Source organism: Zalophus californianus, chromosome 3, assembly GCF_009762305.2.
Source record: "Zalophus californianus isolate mZalCal1 chromosome 3, mZalCal1.pri.v2, whole genome shotgun sequence".
Taxonomy (NCBI): Eukaryota; Metazoa; Chordata; class Mammalia; order Carnivora; family Otariidae; genus Zalophus; species Zalophus californianus.
In genome coordinates this window covers 139683923-139702294 of record NC_045597.1, presented here as the reverse complement: position 1 = coordinate 139702294, position 18372 = coordinate 139683923, and the positions used below count along the sequence as shown (strand labels likewise).

At 42.5% G+C, this 18372-nt stretch overlaps 1 pseudogene; it reads left to right on the top strand.

Annotated features, from left to right (window-relative positions):
• Positions 1-276: 276 nt before the first annotated feature.
• On the top strand, positions 277-18088 carry LOC113920343 (annotated as a pseudogene).
• The last annotated feature ends 284 nt before the right edge of the window (positions 18089-18372 follow it).

Genomic DNA, 18372 nt, shown 5'->3' with positions numbered 1-18372 from the left:
GGGCAGAACAATGAGAAGAAACGAGAGACGGAAAATACAAGATAACTAGAATAAAGATAGTCAGCATCTAATTGTGGACTTACTCTCTAATAGGTACTTTACAGAGAGATCTTTATAGAACCGATCTCACTGAACGGTCACACAACGCTCTGGGTGAGGAAAGGTGAAGTCAGTTGCAGTGGGCAACACTGGAGCTGCCTGGAAAACAGAGGAAAGACTGGGCCGTGTGGTCTGGCTGGACTCGAGCACAGGAGAGGAACGGCTAAGTGCAACAGGATGTACCTGGTGTTCCAGGGAAGCCCCGCATCAGCACAGGTGGTCATTGCCCACGTGGAGTCCAAGGTCATCTCTAATTCTGGCCACATGGTCATCAGCAGCGTGCTGTTTGACCAAGAAACAGAAGACTGCCTTGCGGCAGTCACCACGCCTTTGAGATGCTGCAAGACTAAAACACATATTCAGGACGTGCTTAAGCGCAGCCTCAAATCTTGGGGCAAATTCAAGACATGCCAGAAACAGCAGCCAATAGCAAACCAGTCCCGCATGGGGGCCCCCCGGAGGCTAAAACTTCTTGCTGATCCAAGGTTGACCACTAGATGGAGCCCTGCCAGGGATGGTGATACCCGAGGACAGTGGTGAGCACCCAAACCAACCTACCTCTCCACCTCTCCCATCTCCCATTTGTTTTCTGGTGCAAGGTCAAAACCACAGTCTTTAACACACCTCCAGTATGTTTTACCATGAGCTCAGACAAAACATAAAAGTATAAGGAAACTTGGAAACTTCAAGACTCTTCCAGACTTTTGCCCCAGTAAACACTTTGGGAACAAATGTCATCGCCATGTAAAATCTCCATTAAAATCACCTTGTGGGATCTGAAATTAGCACCTCCAGAATTCTTGTTCTCACTCTTGGTTTAGTTTACCTACTCGTGTCTTGATCTTACACTTGATATGCCCTTCTAACCAGATAAGAAAAGAGTTGAAGCATTTCTGGACTGTAGACCAACCTCTAATGTAATTTGAAAATAGGAGTCAGGCTTGGGGGTTAGGTTTTTCCCTTTTTATTTGTGTATGATTTAGTGTTCATCCCGCACTAGACACTAAAATGCATTGTTTAATTATCTGAGCTCAACACACCATTTTATAATTCATTAGTCAGTTGCTCTTTGCAAAAGCTTATTTCTTATGAAACAAAAGTGGGAATCATGCAACTGGACTATTTATCTCTCTTTAGGGGTTGGGGGTTAATATCTGATAGCTCATAACATCTTTATTATAATGCATTTATAATGATTTACTGGAATCATTCTATGGCTAAGTATCTAATGTCAAAGCTGGGATCTGGCATGAAATAAAATGCTGTATCCTTGGGTAGCTCTAGGGAGAAAAAGGCCTCAGCCAATATTTTCTGTGTAATTCTACAAACTGTAATAAGGGTAGGGGTAATTGCCTTAATGTCAATTAAGCTATTAATAATGCCCATCTTGTCATTCCTAAATATAGCAGTGTCTCAATCATATATTACTGTCCCCTGTTAAGACTGCACAGAAATGAGATCACAGCTTATGTGGATCAGGAAGTCTGTCTAGCAGCCAGTCTTGTTCCTCTCCATAAAAGAAAGTTTGGAGATTGATTTACTTGTTTTTGATGAAAAATGTCTACTTAGACACATATCTTTATTTGTAAGGGCAAGTCTTGGCAGTGCTTGTGAGCAGGGACAGTCCAGCCTTAAAAACTGTCCCCTGTTGCTGTTCTGCTTCTAGATGACCAGAGTAAGGTGCTCCTTATCAGGACTAGTGCTCTGGGTTCCCGGTCCCTGACGGACGGTGGGGGACGTCCCATAACAACCATCCAGGCATTTTAGAGTTGGGAGCCTTCAGTCCAGCTACAGGTGGTGCCATGCCATGTGCATGTTGTCCCCAGCCCCCTTGGATGCACGCAGGTTCCTCAAGGACAGATAGACAATGACTGAGACACGTCACAGAGTAAAGGGGCTGGCGGTCCATCCGCAAATTTCAGCAGCCAAGGTCAAGGATAAAGGCATATTTGGAATAAGGAATAGATGGTGAAGTGTGGGATTTTGGTGAACAGGGAGAATGTCACCAGCTCTCCCAGATCAGCCCTAAATCAGAACCATTTATCTCACAGCCAAGAACCAGGACAAGACTCCTTCTTCAGTTGGCACTTACATTTCTCCTGGGCTAAGATTTCTGAGCAGCCACTTCCTTCTGCCCCCCCTTGGTGGCCCTCTTGGTGAAGTGAACTTCTACTTGATGATATTTAGAGCTCATTAATTTGTCCCGAGGAAGCTTATTGTATGGCAGTTTAATGACAGAAACCTGTTTTAATGCAAATGGACATGTAATCCCACTAAGCCACTCTGAGGGTGTAAATTTAAAACAATTGCTAGGAACTGACACCAGAGTTTAATAAGATGGAGGGCCAGTTCCTAGATCCCGGCACGCCCAGGGGACCCTGCTTGGACACCCAGCTCCAGCGGTTTTAGTGCAGCTGGTGGTTACCATGGCAATTTAAATGGGGTGGGGAGGAGCTGCATTGAGCCCACCTCAGGTGGTGGGGATCAGAGCTCTGGAAGAGTGGACTGGGGTGCAGGGAGCGAGGAAGGCTCTATGCGGGGAGGAAATGAAGAGTGAGTGGGTGTGTTCTGCTCATTATTCCTCAGGGCAGAAGGTTGGGGAAGGTGTGACCAAGACCCAGGAGGCAGCTTTCTGTCCCGGGCTTATTATAAATCCCGGATCCAGGCAAATCCCCACAGAAGGAGCACAGAATCTTTCTGGGGAGGCAACTTCTCCCAGCCGGTGAAGGGGGAAACCCGCCTCTGGGGTGGAGGCGGGAGGGGGAAAGGGGACCAGGGCGGGAATTGTTTGTGAATATTTGCTAGATTATAATGCTGTTGGGTACTACATCATTCTCCAGAGAGCCCTGAATAAGGTTATTATGGGTGAAGTCATTTTTGTAATAAAGTTGGCTGTAACTCTGGGTCATAAATCACAGGTTCTGGTACTAAAAAAATTACGAAACATGCCTCCGTTACCACATACTGTCCTCCTTTTAAATACTTTGATTTTACTACAAATCCTCCATTGACTGAGATGGGGGAAATACACACAATGAGCAAATGATTCCTTCCGTCCCCGGCAGCAGCCCTGCCGGCATCTGGGCCTCCCGGAATGATTTCCTGAGGTGTGATGTTATTTATGGCGTGCTTTCTCTATCAAAAAGGCAAACAGCATCCCAAGTGACCCCGGAGCATTTGCATCATTGCTTCTCTTGCTAATTGATTCATCCCCTGGCAGGGCCCGAGACACGGGCTGTTAGCTGGACACTCTCTCCCAGCTGCAGACCCTGTGGATTAAGGTGCATAATAAGCAAAGATGTTAATAAAATTGTTAAATGTCAAAACTGCAAAACCCACACCCATTCCGAGTCCATCGGCTCTTCTGGAATGATTCTGTAAAATGCCATCTCCTCCCCTTGTCCTTTTCTCAGTCTAAACTTCATAACCTTTGTTAAGTAAGGAGATTAAGAACTACTATTAACAACACTGATTGTTTAATTTCTTTCATAACTTCTTCCTTTCTAATAAGAGTCCGGCACAGAATGAAAAGGAATGTCATCATATGAAGTGCATTTCAGACGTAATACAGCAGCAGGGAGAGGATGGTCCCAGTGGCAGCTGTAAGAGGGACAAAGTGTGGATCTCTATAGCTCAGTGGCTGCAAAGCAGAAAATGAAGATTGTAAAAACGTCACATAAAGAAAAAATGCACAGTGGATTCGTTTTGCGATGCCCATAATTCAGTAATGCCTTTAAGTAGCTGGAAGAAATATAATAAATGTTTTTCCACAACATTGATCATACTGTATCAGAGGAAATATTAGTGTGCAGGGAGCCATGATTATACTGGTAGTAATTCTCGGTGCAGAAAACTAGTAGAAGATGGGACCCTTTATAGGCTGAACTTTTATTGGCTGCAGTTATTTACCTTTAAGAATACGCCTAATACATTGTCCTATGGCTAAATATTTTTGTGAAAATTCAAACCAGCACTATCAGTAAATCAGAAATCCTGCCACCATTTTGTAGAATTTATATATATATTTTCCTGCAGACACTCCGGTATGTTCCAGAATACAAAACCAGCCAATTGACCATGTAAAAATTCTGGAATGTCTGTAAAACAGATCCTTCTTCTATATTCTGAAGCCGAATAGGAGCAGACAGGTTTATGGCATGTGATTTCATCCAAATGCCACCTGTATATATATAAAACATCTCTCTAAAGAAATTAAATGGATTATTAGATTATATACTGCAGTAAAACTATACCCAAAGTTGTAAGCGAGGTAAGGGTATGCATGTCATGCAACTGCTTTTTTTTTTTTTTTGGTACCGTAACACTGAAGAAAGCTTTGCGAGGCAGGTTTTATCTTTAGGGAGAAAAGAAGGGAATTGATTCCTCATGCCAGCCTCTTGCTCCTCGGACTGGCAGGAGTTGGTAATGCGGTGGCTGAAGCAGTCTTGGTGCAGGAAGCCCCGCATGCTACGGGGAAGTTCTACCTTCACTCTGGAGGGACCGCGGACTTGACTCGAGAAATCATCGAACTGGGCTTCCAGGGTGCACCAGATAACAGCTGGTCCGGCCAAATTCTTGCACAACTCCAAGGAGAGGTGAGACCTAGGCATATTCATTCCCAGTGCATTCGCCCCAAAGCCCTGCTGTGAAAGTTTCTGGGAGAAGCAACAGGGCCGGGGAATCTCCAAGTGAAGGTACCGTGAGAGCAGTGATAGGAGCATGGCGTTGTTTTTCTTCAGAACGGGGATAGGCCAGCTTGCAGTTCAAAGGCCTTGGAAAAGCAAACAGACCTGGCTACCTGCCCTGTTTCAATACGCATCTCCCCTAACTCTCGCTGACACAAATGGGAATCATTTCCCAGAGCTTCCTTGCAGAGACCATCCCCACCCCTCTGTCCTAACGATCTTTGCTTAATGCACATCGCAGGTTTCACACACACATGCTCCTTCAATGCAACGCGGTTTCTATGATGTTCTTTCTTCTCCGCCATTTGGGCACAACGGGGGTGGATTAGCTAAAGAGCAATTGGCACTTTTTATGGAGTTCTGCCTTGATTTTCTCATTGGAGTTGGGTAGATGACAAAGGAGAAGTGAAAGAGGGCCCCTTTAAGTTCTTCCCATCTTGAGGGCTTTAAAGAGGCAGGCAGTTGAAGAGAAAAATCCCAACGTAAGGGAGTCTAAGGTTGAGAAACAGCTTGACACAAGATGATGGTTTCTCTGAAGGCTGCCGCCTGAGAAGTTGGTAAGCAGTCACCTGATGTGCTCAGCATTGCTGTGGACGTAAATAATTTAGAGGCTCAAGTGACCCCAACAGGCTTCTGTCGAGTTCTTTCCCAACATGGCAGAGGGGGTGCTTTTTAAGCATCCTCTTACAAGGGGGGGGCACTGTTCTAGGTACTTCCAAGCAGCAGTGGCTCTTCTTGGATTTTTTAAAAGTGAAAATTATTATTGTTGTTGTTATTTATCTTAGTTAGTTGCCTGACAGTTGAAAGAATGCAATTTAAAATGAAAAAATCTGGGGGAGGCTAATAGCTCTTTGAATTCCCTCTTTAGATATATTATCATATTAATGGACCTGTTACCAAAACTTATTAAAGACCAGCGGGTAGTCCTGTTCTTTCTTCTTTCTCCTTTCCTCTTCCCTCCCTCCCTCCCTCCCTTCCTTTCTTTTTCCCTTCTCTCCTTTATTTTCCATTCCTTTTATTCTCTTCTCTCTCCTTCTTTCTCTTCTTCGTCAACAACTTGGAAAAAATCTTAATGAATTTCTTAGAGCAATTCTACAACAATGAAAATATTCAGGGTCACACATGCTTTCCCTGAAGTATTTAACAGAGGAGTCAAGTCGTAGCTTCCATTTTTGCTGGGTTTGCAGTAGCACAAAGTCTCACTTATGCTTGCAAAAATATCTAGGTGTGCTTAGGAGGGTCAGAGAGACCCTTGGAGAGTAGACCCACGATAATTTTAGTAAAATTAAAAAGTAAGAAAATAATAATAATGGAACAACAGACTTTGGGAACTGCTTTGTGAATAAACAGTAAATTTAGCTGCACCGGCATTCTAGCCTGAATTACTGACTTACACTGTGGCCAGGCAACATTTGACAATACAGAGTATTTGGTTATAATATGGACCATTTTATGTTTTAAAATGAGACACACTTGTAATTATCTCTACAACCGCTGGATGTCACTGTTGCATATGTCTGGCCATAAAAACTTTCCATGTAGGCAACCTGAAACCGGTATTTTAAGGGCTGTCGTGTTACCTCCTTGGCGCTCTGCCTTTTGATGGGGCACCGGCTACCATGCTAAGATGACTCTCTTCTCCATTCGGTGCAGTCAGCCCAGTTCTCAATTATAGCACACTACTGGGAATTCTTCTAATTTATACAGGATGAGATTCCCCAAACACAATTATCTTCTTCACTATATTTAAAAGGAGTACGGTACTTTTATAATAGTTCCCCACATTGTATATTAATTATAACTAACACATTCTGGATACCAAATGGAATGAAGTGAAAACATAACCATAAAATACCCTGGGTTTATAAAGTGTCTTTTTTTTCCCCCCTCAAAGAGCTTACAACAGTTTCATATCTATTTGCTCATCTGTCTTCCCAACATCCCTAGGGGGTTACCTGCTTTAATGCTTTTATGAGTCAAAGCTGACCTGTGAAATAAATTGAATGAAGTAATTATTTACACTGGCATCCCAGGAGTAAAGCAAAAGCAAACGCTGAAAATGTGTTCCAGACAGCTAATTCTAGTTTGCAAAAGTAACCCACTGAAATTTTGGTAGTTCTGGTTTTCTTTGTCAATTACTTTTATAATTCCTTAATTCATGGGCTCTTTAATCCTTCTTTTAAAAATTTATTTTAAAAAATCTAAGCCATCTAGTGTAGCTGACGTTATACAGAAATGAGATCTAGAGACCTTCTCAAACCTGAAAAAAGCCGGGCTCAGTAGAAGTGCTAGATTAGACTAGACCAGTGTGGGGGGTGTGTGTGGGGGGGGGCGGTGGGGGGACACATAGGCGGACCAGTTGAACAGTACTTAGCTTTCTCTATGGTTAAAAATGATCATGAGCTTCAGTTTTGCTGTCTTATTTAAACTCTTTCTTTTTCTTAAAACCTTGGAGTTGTTTTCTTTAACTTCCTCTGGTGTCTTGGCACTGGGGAAGCCAGGGCTGTTCTTAGAGGACTATTGGTCTAGATTGTGTGTGGGGGGTGGGGTGGGGGGTACTCTATGTTTTAGTGAACTAGCAGAGAACTGTGTTGCCTGCCATCAACGGGATGCTTTGATCCAAAATTTCAGTCATTGTTTCCACATTTAGGGGCTGGAATGAACATCAAAGAAGTGGGTGTACGGAATTTACTGAATGCCAAAGAAGTACAATAACATACAGAGGATATAAGCAAATCCCAGTGGCAAAATTTGCTGCCAATTCTTGCACATAATAGAGGCCCTAAAGTGACAGTCTATCTTTGACAAATGCATAATGATATCAATGCCAAGGGAAGGAACTAGCATGCTGAAAGGTGAATAAAAGAGTTGGGAACAATTCAGTGCACTTACACATTTCCTTAGTGTGTTTTCACACAACAAGGAAAGCAGATGACACAAATGCATTAGGTAATCATTGGACAGGGCTGCAAACTCACCAGCAGTTTGAAACCGACCTGGCTCTTTTGGGATCCAGCTCTAAAGATGAAAATAAAATGTGATTAGAAATAATTCATCTTCTGGAGGAAAAAAAAAAGGAACAAGTAAAGTGAAAATAGCTTTCTTGTTCTGTCTTGGATAGTTCCAGTTTTAAAGCCCATATGTTGTTTGCTATAACTTCCTCTCCTCCCAGGGCCAATGCATTCCAAACACTTCAGCTAGTGCACTGCACCGAGGAGTCTAGGAAGTTAGGGCTCATTTGTATCCACAGTCTTTGTTCAAATATGGATTAATTTTGGTTAATTTCAGTAGGTGCACATAACGTAAAATGCACAGAACTGAAACCACTGAAATCAGGCCATTGTGTGATCATCTAAAAACCTACTTTTCAAGCTCCTTTAAGTTTTATTTTTGAAATAAAAACAATAAAATGACTGTAAAAAGTTTCCAAAAGCGTTGACATTATGAGCAATTGCTAACCAAGGCTATTCCCAGAATGATAGCACAAATTTGGATATAATTCTAGAAAAACTAACTGCCCTGCACTGCCAGCTATAAATATTTCATTCAGAAGGTGATTTGAGAAGGGTCCTGTGGTACGTGGCTCTTGCCTCCAGGGCCAGGTATCTGTGTAGATGCGTGTTGCGTTGCTGTCACCTGGGCTAGCCTGGGACGACGGCAAGGGCAGACTCTTGCCCTTACGCTGCAGTCCCTTCACTATGAAGATGAGTGTGTGAGGCCTTCTGTTGGCTGCTTTAAACAACCAGATCATGTGTGGATGTTTAGAGAAAGAAGTTTCAAAATGCACAGTACATGGCAAGTGTCTTCAGGGTTCATGAGCACAGTCTGGTAATGAATTGAGTACAAGCAAGACCAAGATGTGTGTGTTTATTTGAAATCCTCCTCGGTGGAGCGAGACATTGTGCCGGTTGCAAATAGAGCCGCCATTTCTGTCCTTTCCATTGAGCAATCAGAACAGATTGTGCATATACACCCAAACACCCAAACCATTTCCAACACAGCCCCTACCTACAGTTCTTCATCGCTTCTTACAAAATTTCTTCGACGGCCTCCGACTGCATAATAAAGGAGCTCATGGAAGGATCCTGCTCTGTTTCTTGTGCATGTGAAGTAAATGCAATGCTTTTCATTATTTCAAACTCTATAATGCAGTGACTGAGTGCCCAGAAAATGGACAAACAAGTATTCAACTGGCTGGATGAACCATGGCTTTCTGGCATTAAAAGTGCAATATTTATGAGTTAATTTAATCATAGAAGAAAATATTGAGTAGGTGACTGAGTAAAATGATGACTGTGTATTATGTTTTTGCCATGCAGCTGGATAAACATATTCAACGACAGACCTTGGCAAGAACTGCAAAGATGCTCTTGACAATGGCATGAATAAATATTAGGTGCTGCCTAGAATTCGCTGCATTTGAGGTCTTGAGCAAAGCCAGATGAGGTTTAGCAGGGAAATGGAGAAGAAGCCACGCATGCACACTGGGATTATGTAAACACTGGAGTCTTTCTCTGCTGCCCAGGAATTGCTCTAACATTCATTTTCATCTACATCACTGACAGATTTTTTTTTTAACTTATTATCTTTGCACTTGTAGGAGTGTACTTTAGCATGAAAACCCAGCTTTTGGGAAGCCCATGGCAAGTTTTTCAACAACATGGACATGGGAGAAAAGAAACACTTTGCGTAGGCAGGCTACAGAGTGCTGACGAAAAAGATATCATTTTGTAGTGACCCGATCCAACCTATATCGAGCAGTAAATTTAAAAAAACTTCTTCAGATGGCTTCTTAAATTTCTTTAGAATATATGGCTTCTGATTCCAAGAAGAACCATAAGAAAAAACAATGTTTTGAAAAGATATTTTGAAGGGAGGAGATCGGTCACGTTAATAGTCACTTCATGAAGCATTTGTATCCGGTGCAAAAAGAACCAGCGTGTAAGAGAGTATTACAGAAATAGGTCATAGTGGGGCGCCTGGGTGGCTCAGATGGTTGGGCGTCTGCCTTCGGCTCGGGTCATGGTCCCAGGGTCCTGGGATCGAGCCCCGCGTCAGGGTCCCTGCTCGCCGGGAAGCCGGCTTCTCCCTCTCCCACTCCCCCTGCTTGTGTTCCCTCTCTCGCTGTGTCTCTCTCTGTCAAATAAATAAATAAAATCTTAAAAAAAAAAAAAAGAAAAGAAATAGGTCATAGTGAGTTTTTCCGGGTAGAATTGTTTTACTGATAAAGGAAATATCTTTTTCCCCCAGCTTTATTGAGATATAACTGACATATAAGATTGTATAAGCTTAAGGTGTGTGACATGTTGGTTTGAGATACTCCTATTGGGAAATGACCACCACCAGAGCATTGGTGAACACCTCTGTCACGTCACATAATTGCCGTATCTCTTCTGAGGTGACAGCCTGTGAGATCTACTCTCTAAGCAGCTTTCAAGTACATGCTACAGGATGGTTAACTATGATCAGCAGGCTGAACATCAGATCCCCCAAACTTAGTCATCTTGTAACTGCAAGTTTGTACCCTTTGACCAACATCTTTCTATTTCGCCCTGCCCCAGCCCCTGGTGACCACCATCCTACTCTCTGTGTCTATGACATTTTTAAAGATTCTGCATGTAAGTGATAGCATGCAGTATTTGTCTTTCTCTTTCTCTGTTTGATTTATTTCACTTAGAATAATGCCCTCAAGGTTCATCCATGTTTTTTACAAAGGGAGGATTTCTTCCTCTCTCTTAGCTGAGCAGTATTCCACCGTGTATGGTATATATTATGTATATATACACACACCACACCTTTATCCATTCATACTTTGATGAACACTTAGGTTGTTTTCATGTCTTGACTACTGTGGATAGTGCTGCAGCTGACATGGGAGTGCAGATATCTTTTTGAACCCGATTTTCATTTCCTTTGAATGCATACCCTGCAGTGGGATTGCTGGATCACATGTAGGTCTATTTTTATTTTTTTGAGAGACCTCTATACTGTCTTCCATAGTAACCGTATTCATTTACATTCCCACCAATGGGGCACAAAGGTTCCCCTCTTTCCCCATCCTCACCAACACTTGTTATTTCTTGTCTTTTTGATGATAGCCATCTAAAGGTGTGAGGCGATAGCTCCTTTTAGTTTCCATTTGCATTTTCCTGATGATTAGTGATATCGAGCATCTTTTCATGTGCTGTTTGTGTATCTTTTTCGGAAAAATATCTATTCAGTGCCTCTGCCCATTTTAAATTGGATTTTTGTTTTGTTTTGTTATTGAATTATATAAGTTCTTTATATCTTTTGGATTTTAACCCCTTATTAGATATATGATTTGCAGGTATTTTCTCCCATTTCACAGGTTGCCTTTTCATTTTGTTGGTTGTTTCTCTTGCTGTGCAGAAGCTTTTTAGTTTGATGTAGTCCCGGTTTTAAGTTTTGCGTTTGTTGCTTGTACTTGTGGTGTCATATCCAAAAAATTGTTGCCGTGACCAGTATCAAGGAGGTTTTCCCCTGTACTTTCCTCTCGGAGTTTCATGGTTTTGGTTCTTCTGTTTTAAGTCTTTACTTCATTTTGAGTTAATCTTTGTGTATGGTGTAAGGTAGGGGCCCAGTTTCATTCTCCCGCGTGTGGTTATCTTAGTTTTCCCAGCACCCTTTATTAAAGAGACTATCCTTTCCACATTAAATATTCTTGGCTCCCTTATCAACTATTAGTGGACTATATACGCAGGAGTTTATCTCTGGCTCTCTGTTCTATTCCGTTGATCTGTGTGTCTGTCTTTTTGCAAGTGCCATACTGTTTTGATTACTAAAGCTTTGTAATCTCATTTGAAATCAGAAGTGTCATGCCTTCAGCTTTGTTCTTCGTCCCCCTCAACATTACTTTGGGCATTCAGGATCTTTTATAGTTTCACGTGAATTTTAGGATTGTTTTTTCTATTGCTTGAAAAATGTCAATAGGATTTTGATAGGGATTGCACTGGATTTATAGATGACTCTGGGTGGTATGAAGGTTGTCTCTTATAGGCAGCATATAGTTGGGTCTTGTCTCTTTATCCATCCAGCTACTGAATGCCTTTTGACTGGAAGATTTAATCCACTTACATTAGAATACTTATTGATAGGTAAGGATTTACTAATGGTATCTTACTGTTTTTTGGTTGCTTTTTAGTCCCTTTGTTCCTTTCTTCCTCCCTTGCTGCCTTCCTTTGTGAACTGATGATTTTGCATAGTGTGCTGCTTTGGTTCCCTTCTCTTTGTCTTTTGTGAACGTACTGGAGGTTTTTGCTTGGTGGTTATCATGAGGCTTACATAAAACACTTTATAGATATAACAGTCTATTTTACCTTAACAACAAAACTTGGATTGCATACGAAAAACTCTACCCTTTTACATTTCTGATGTCACAGTTTACCTCTTTTTATATTGTGTATTCATTATCAAATTATTGTAGCTATAGTTATTTTTAATACTCTTGTCCTTTAGGAAAATTTCTGGCTAAGGTCTTTGCTTTTGATTTTCTGGGGCACACACACTGTGTCTAGAACAACAACAGAAGAAAAGCTATGGTATCTGGGCCACAGTGTATGTGCCACAGACTTCTGCGAACTCTTTGAATTTCCTAGATTGCTTTTTATTTTTGGGTCATCTTAGCATTAAACTATGAGGACAGAATGCGTCCGAGAGGCTAGCAGAACCTACAGGAAAAGAACACCTAAATGGGCGGGGGTATTCCAGATCTTAGTCTTGTTGTGTGACCCTGGGCAAATCACTTTGCTTCTCCGTACCTCAGTTTTTTCAATCTGTAAAATTATAAGAACATTTGTTTGGCCAGCTTTCAGAGTCTGATTGTGAGAGGAAAACTCGATCATCTAAAGCATTAGTTTCTTTTGTTATTAAATCGCAGTGCATTTCACTGAAACTCTGATTTGTTCCCGAAAGGATTTCAATTGCATTTAGAGAAGTTAAAATACAAACTTAAGATATGACCATGATGGGGGTGCCTGGGTGGCTCAGTCTGCTGAGCATCTGACTCTTGGTTTTAGCTCAGGTCATGATCTCCCAGTGATGAGATCCAGACCCACCTCCGCATCCAGCTCCGTGCTCAGGCTCAGCACGGAGTCCCCTTCAGATTCTCTTTCCTTCTGCTCCTCCCTCTTTGCTCCTCCCCCTCTGTGCCTTCCCACCTCTGCTCCTGCATGCTCTCTCTCTCTAAAGTAAATAAATAAAACCTTTAAAAAAAAGAAAAGATATGACCATGACTACAACTAATACTTCCCAATATATCCAAGCAAATATGGTGAACCTCAATTATTTTCTTTTGAAGAAACCTCTCAAAACCTTATTGTTTAAAAATAAAAATATTTATTTATTCTAGAGAGAGAGAGACAGAGAGTGAGTGTGCGCTCCAGTAGGAGGGAGGAGTAGAGGGAGAGGGAAAAAAGCAGACTCCCTGCTAAGCACAGAACCCAACCCTGAGATCACGACCTGAGCCAAAATCAAGAGTCAGACGCTTAACTGATTCAGTCACCCAAGCGCCCCTCAAAAATCTTATTTTTAAAAGGAAATCTAGCTTATCTCCCAAGTACTCTGTCTTCCTGGTAATATTCTTAATTGGACACATTCCACTTCGATGTGCATTTATAAATAAGTGATTGGAGTCCTTGAACCATGTGGTGGAGCTAGAAGTAGCAAGAGGGGTGTTTGGATGTGAAATTGCCATAATTTGGTGATGCGTTGGATTTGGGAAAGTGAGAGAATGAAGTGTCAAAAGATGACTCCCAGACTTATACAGACGTTGAGAGAGTAAAGATTTGGAGGAATAATCGGGAATTCAGTTTGGGAAATGTTAAATCCAGGAAAAGACCATAAAGGCATCTGTGATGGTAAGAGAGCCCTGAGCTTAGAGGCAAAGGACTTCAATTAAGGTCCTGGCTCTGCTCTAATATGTATGACTGCGGGGACGAAGACTTATTCTTCCTGAGTTTTGGTGTCCTTAGCTATAAAATGGAGATCCTAATATCTTTCTCATTACTTTGTTGGGAAGGTAAAATGACAATTTTTTTTTTAAAATGCTTTATTTTTTAAGTAATCTTTACACCCAACGCAGGGCTCCAACTCATGGCCCCGAGAACAAGAGTCACTCCTTCCACCCGCTGAACCAACCAGGCACCCCAACAATTATCTGAAGGCATTTTATAATGCCTACTTCTTGTTACTATAGACACATGAGAAATAACACAATGAAACGAGTTGGGACATTCTCTCCTGGAAACATCCCCACTAAGTAACAGATACCCTTCTCTTCTTGTCTTTTCACTAATTCACCTTGTGTCTTTCACCGAGTTGCCTTGGAGGCCCGCTCTTTCTCTTCTCTACCTTCAGGAGGATGCCTACACCCATGACCTCATCTCGAAGGGCACACAGAGTTAATGTGGAGAAGAGTCTCTTGAGATTCATGGTTAATTAGGGGCAGGAATCATGGCTCTGGAATGTTATGGGCTTCCAATGAATACTGATTGGGCTTTAGCATTACCATTTGGGTTTTAAAATGGTGGGGAGAAGAAGAGATTTTAGTCAATTGGGAGAAAACATCTCCATGCCTGCTCATGTTGGTTTGGGAACATCTGTTAACCCCACGAAGTTGAGCCTCAGAATGTCCCCAGAATCCAAGGAAGGACAAAGGCCATGGAAACATGAGGGAGAAGCTAACGTTTCCCCTACTTAGGTTTCCTCAGGGTGAACTCCTTGATCCCTCCCTACAACGATGTACTGAAAATCTGTGTGTGATTAACTTATTTTGACCACCCCAAAGCCAAGTAGGGAATCTGGCTGCCAACAGCAGTGGGGTAGCTTTGGATATGGCAGAGATCACAGGAGAGGGCAGAATACATTTGCCCTTACACAGAGTCTACGAAGGCTCATTCTTCAAAGGCAAATAGATTCTGTTTGTGAAATACAGACTTCATAAAATTTGAACATTTATTAAGCCTCAACAAGGGGCAAGGAGTACAGAAATATCTGAACTGTGCCTCAGTCTTACAACCTATCTGGGGGGAGAAAACTAGTAAATGAAAAACTTGGTACTAGATAACGTCTCTGTTTTGTTGTGTTGTTGTCTTTGCCTCTTACGTGTATTTTGTGAATCTCTGTTTTCCTACCTGAGAATTTCCAAGTGCAACAACAGAAAATAAAAAAACATAGTTCCAACTATCCCCATATTTTCCAAGATGGAATGCTGTTTCTGTGTTAAATTTTTTTTCCCCAGCTGAGCTCTATAACCAATATCTGAACACAAAACTCTTATTTCCTGGGCATTATTTTTCTATTCTTTTAATAAGTGTCTAGTATATTTGTCATGATGTCTTGAAATACCCGAATAAGAAGTCAGTCATTAGCAAATTTTCAGGGCCATATAAGGAATCACTGTAAACGACTTGATGCTATGCTTCCCAGTGTACATGTATAGGTGTGCATACATGTCACTCCAAAGACAGGAACCACTTGTCATCTGGTATACCTAGAGCTTTTAGGACAGGAGCTGCACCACAGTTAAGTCCTATGTAAGTCTTGACAGCTGCTGTTTCTGCCATTACTACACTACTGGTACTGTTGGAAAGACTAAGGGTTATGCTGTGACCAGGGATCAACTAGGCTGGTGTCGTGAGATCTACCAACCCCTGGTGTGGACCTAACACCTGTGCAGATTACATGCTTGCTTCTCACCTATGAGTGACTCTTTGACTCTTTGGGAAGTCCATCTTCCTAGGTCCACATTTTTGCCATTGGCTACCTCTTAGAACTGTCAGAGTGTCAAGGGGAAGCTTTGGGATACGGCATGTGTGGGGGCCATCACTCTTAAGGCAGTGCTTCTCCAATTATGTATAGTGAAAGATAGGGTTTTTCTTTTGTTTTTGTTTTTGTTTTTTTTAATTTCCAATCTGTCACAGCCTGATATTTTGGAAGGGGGATAAAAATAACTGAAAATGGAATAAAAAAAACAATACACACAAAATTCAAGTCCCATTTTTTATTAGATTCAACAGACATAAACTCATCCTGCCAAATGGCTCTCAACATTTTAAATGCTTTCTCTCGATTCTATGCTTGTCTCATCTCTGCACGGTAACCAAGTTTGCAACAGCAGGCCCCGTTTTGAATAGCAATGCTGTAAAAGACAGTGAGGAACCCCTAAAGGCCTGTCATTTTCAGGCTGGTCTCCTTTTGTGGAGCTCAGAGGGCTCTCACCACAACAGAGGATGCTACAGGTCAGCAGGCCTTAGGCCTCAGCTTCACTGGTGCCAAGCTGGTGCGTAGAAGGTAACTGAGAGGCCATTAGGGGAAGCTACGTTCTGCTGGGTGCTGGCCATTCTCTCAGCAGGGGATTTATGCACAGCTAAGCGGTGGGCTGTTTAATGCAGATGCACAGGTGTGGAAACAGTTTGTGATAGGCAGGTTTATGACATATAAACACATTGTATGTTATACTGTAATCAACTATATAAACAACTTTAAAATTGTCTATACTTTGTATTTCCAGCATTTGGTTTTGTTAATCGTATGTCTTCCTGACAGCAATTAAATAACCTTGAGAGAAAATGTACACCTGCTGTCTCCCCTGAGGAAGCTACATCTCTTTTGTGAATGACATAAGTTCTCTGTAAAGCATAACTGAAGATAGAATTGAATTTGGAGATATGTCTCCTTTCTCTCCTGTTTTATCTCTAGTTGAAATGGAGGGCATGGTTGAACAGAGCTGGTCTTTTTCTGGATCCCTATTCTAAGATTCTACTTAAACCAAAACATTTCGCTGAGGGCCTAATTAGAGACGAGAGCTAAATGAGGTTGAGATGAGTATGGGCCGCGAGGAGGTCCCACATTCGCCTCCTCGGCCTGCACCCCCGCTCTTCCCAACCTCTCTACCCCAAGACTCTCCATTCTTTCAGATTTCCTTCTAGGAATGCCCTACCGATCCTGTTTTCCTTCAAACAAAACAGAACATAACAAAGTATTTGCTTTGCTTGGGTCAGGTTCCACACAAGGTCCATTCATTAGGATTAATGAATTAAAAGTCTCTCTTAATTGACAGGTATTGGCGCCAGGGGAGTCCTCGGGGCTCAATGTGGGCCGGGAACTGCTACAGCCTGAAGTGGCCCAGTCTCGACTCTGGATTGGTTGGGTGAGGCAAAGTTTGGGGAGTTAGTGCCCTAGGGGCGTGTTCTCAAAGCCGGCCTGGGGCGACGCGTGAAATGGGTGCACTGGATAGGCGAGGAGCTGCCCCAGGACCAGAGCCTCAGGCGCGACAACTACCAGGCTGGCTGCAGCTGCTCGGACTTGAGGCCACAATAGCCCTTGTAACTCTTCCACCCCCACGGGCGGGCTGAACTCATCCAGGCCCCAGAGCCAGTGGGTAGTCCTGACCACAAAGTATCACAAAGCCTTCACCAACTAGCCAAGTCCTATGTTTTGGAGCCGGAACTCTGAGGACCTGGGACCCCATCCCCATCGTGTTCTGCTGAGCTGATGGGTTGGGAACAGCTGTCCGGAAGAGGAACATATGCTATGGGGTCTTTCACTCACTCTTAGAATGGCTCCATCCACTCTCCACTTGATAAGAAAAATGGCTTCAAAACACAGCATTTTGTCAGTGTGAAAACCATGCCAGAGCTATCTGGCCTTGTTAACAGGGACCTGACCTGTTGGCCTGATGGAGAATGAGAATGTTCTGATACTTATTGGAACTCTACAAATTTTCTTTCTTGGCTCTTCAGTGATAGTTCTGTCAAGGATGAAGGGAAATGACCTATGGGGTTGGAAATGCTCCTGTTAACATGGATGATACTTCAACTGTCAAGACAAATTCAAGCCAGGGAGGTCACTAGATCATAAGTGGGAGGCAAGCGCCACCATCCACAGGGCATCCTGCGATTATCATTGTAACAGGGCCTTGTCTGACATCGCAAGTGAATCTGAAATAATTTCAGAACTGGTTTAGACAATAGGTTTGGGAGGCAACTATCTTCTCAATGTTGAACCAACTAAAGATGGACCGATTGTTCCCATCTTCTAAGAAAGGCTTCTTGCTGCTGGGAAGTGGTTGAGCATCAATGGGGAGGCCATCTAAGCATCTAAACCATGAAAGGTGCAATGGGAAAAGAACACAGCATCTAGGGTATACCTCAAAAGGATCACCTATGTATGCCATTTTACCGCCCTGGTCAAAAACTGGATTCTCAACCCTTCAATCCCCCATAACTATCTTGACTATAAAGGTAAGGAGGCCTTGTGGATGGTGGTGGATCCAAGAAGATTGAGGTGGTCCACAAATCTGGATGAAGTTTTCCTCATGTTTCTGACCTCATCATCTGCTCTTCCAGTTGAGTTTGCTTAGACTGTGAAGCTGATCACTGAAGTTCAAGAGGAAAAGGACACTGCCTGGTGTTTGCTGCTTTGGTTTTCCTTGTATAGTACCATCATTGTAATAACTAACTTCTCTTCCCTACCCAGAGATGGCTTTTACAACACATTTTAATCAAAGGAACTGAGCACATTACACTGATGTCTCAATGAACCAAGGATCTGAGCACCACTGATAGTA